The 2,164-nt window shown below is 38.4% G+C and overlaps 1 long non-coding RNA gene across 1 annotated transcript in view; it reads right to left on the bottom strand.

The window, feature by feature from the left end:
- LOC107577578 (uncharacterized) overlaps window positions 1–1,040 on the bottom strand; it is a 6,740-nt gene extending 5,700 nt beyond the window's left edge. Inside the window, exon 1 of the long non-coding RNA XR_001608224.1 lies at window positions 551–1,040. This is a non-coding gene — a long non-coding RNA (uncharacterized lncRNA). The remainder of the gene's footprint in view (window positions 1–550) is intronic.
- Window positions 1,041–2,164: the final 1,124 nt, after the last annotated feature.

Genomic DNA, 2,164 nt, shown 5'->3' with positions numbered 1-2,164 from the left:
TGTAAGTGTGTGAGTGTGTGTGTGTCAGAGACGCTGTAGAAGGACAGAGAGCCGGCCGACACGTCCAGATACACTCCTGCTCTCTTAGAGGATGAAAGGACAGCAGGTATATCAGTGCTGGTATCATTGTGACGGACAGTGAATCTGTTATTAGAGCAGATCAGACTCCAGGATTTGTCATTGAATCCAAACACACAGTCACTCCCTCCTTTCCTGTTGATTCCTTTATATGACACTGATATAGCAGCATAATCTCCGCTCCATTCAGCCTCCCAGTAACAGCGTCCAGTCAGACTCTCAACACTCAGAACCTGAGTAACACCATCAAACCTCTCCGGATGATCAGGATACGGCTGACGCTCAAACACACGTGTGATCTTCCTTTTCTCATCAGACAGAATGAGTTGAGTGTGTGCTGTGTTTGGATCCAGTGTGAGATCACATGCATCTGAACAAAAGAAGAGAGAAACATCAAGAACAACACAACAGTGAAGATGTCTGTGTGTGTTTCCAGCTTTAACTGTATTTGCAAAGTCCAGAATCTCCTCACTATTCACAAATGTGCTCACTATTCACAAATGTCCTCTCTATTCACAAATGTGCTCACCATTCACAAATGTGCTCACCATTCACAAATGTCCTCACCATTCACAAATGTCCTCTCTATTCACAAATGTCCTCACTATTCACAAATCTGTTCACTATTCACAAATGTCCTCTCTATTCACAAATCTGTTCACTATTCACAAATGTGCTCACTATTCACAAATCTGTTCATTATTCACAAATGTCCTCTCTATTCACAAATCTGTTCACTATTCACAAATGTGCTCACTATTCACAAATCTGTTCACTATTCACAAATGTCCTCTCTATTCACAAATGTGTTCACTATTCACAAATGTGCTCACTATTCACAAATGTGCTCACTATTCACAAATGTGTTCACTAATATAGTGAAAGCTGTGTTTCAGTGTTAAAGTGTAATGATAGCAGTCTTTCTGCAGCAGTGGCTCAGTTGGGTTCGGTTCCCGCTGACAGATGCTGCTTTCAGACGATCCTGTGTGTGTTTGTGTGTCTGTGAAGAGCATCAATGCTTTCTATTTACAGTGTGTTTCTGCAGCGCTGATCACTGTAGCCAATCACAGACGTGTTTGTTGAGCGCGTGAACACAACGGCCAATCAGAGGCGTTTATTCAGAATCCATTCAATACACCAGAGTTTGTTCAGCATGAGCTCTCCCATATGGCAAAAATATATATATGTATATATATATAAATGTATGTAAAACTACAAAATAATGTTCATAATTCATGAGAACAGCAGCAGATGCTGCAAATGGCACGATTACTCTCACTGTTAAAAACACTCGAATGACTGCAGCAACGGCTGCCAAACAACAACTGTACACCTTCAGTAACATATCCTCATTTAAATACAGTGCAAAACTTTAACTTGAACAAACTGTTATTTGACAGGTATTTTGTGCAATTCTATTTTGTTTTCTTGCTGAGCAAAACGTTTCTCTATTGGGAAGATATTTCAGTCACCTGAGCAAAAACATTCTTTAAACCAGAGCTGCACAGCGCACACAAAAAAGTGTGTAACTTTTAACTTTAATGTGCTGTTTATATTTGATTTTACGCTTGATGTAAATAAATGATGCACATTTTAGGTTACCTGAGAAAACATTTTCTACACTGCTATGTTACCATAAAATTCTATTAAAAAATAATTGTAAAAAATCTCACACTGAACAGATCAATTCTTTATAATAATATAATATCATATAAAATACTTTTTTGGTCGACCAAGCCTCTTCTGGTCGACTAACGATTAGTCAACTATTAGGGGGCAGCCCTACATTAAATAAATATAAATCCTAATGTATTAAAAGAAAGATATTTCCACATGACTCTAAAGCTGAATCCACATATTACTGTTATGTAGTGACACACTATTTAAATCATCTTTGTGAGCAAAGTGACCGGCACTGCTAACTAGTTAAAAAAGACTAGCTGTGTTTTGCACAGGTTTCTGTGATGTCTGTTTATGGCACAGAAGATATCATTAACCTGACAGAAAAAGCAATGAAAGTTTATGAGATGAGTTTACACAACCAAGTGTGCGTGTGTGTGTGTGTGTGTGTGTGTGTGTGTGTGTG

The sequence above is a fragment of the Sinocyclocheilus grahami genome, unplaced genomic scaffold (genome assembly GCF_001515645.1).
Source record: "Sinocyclocheilus grahami isolate Dianchi unplaced genomic scaffold, SAMN03320097.WGS_v1.1 scaffold6426.1, whole genome shotgun sequence".
NCBI lineage: Eukaryota > Metazoa > Chordata > Actinopteri > Cypriniformes > Cyprinidae > Sinocyclocheilus > Sinocyclocheilus grahami.
Note: the sequence above shows the minus strand (reverse complement) of the source record. Positions and strands in the feature narration are given on the sequence as shown.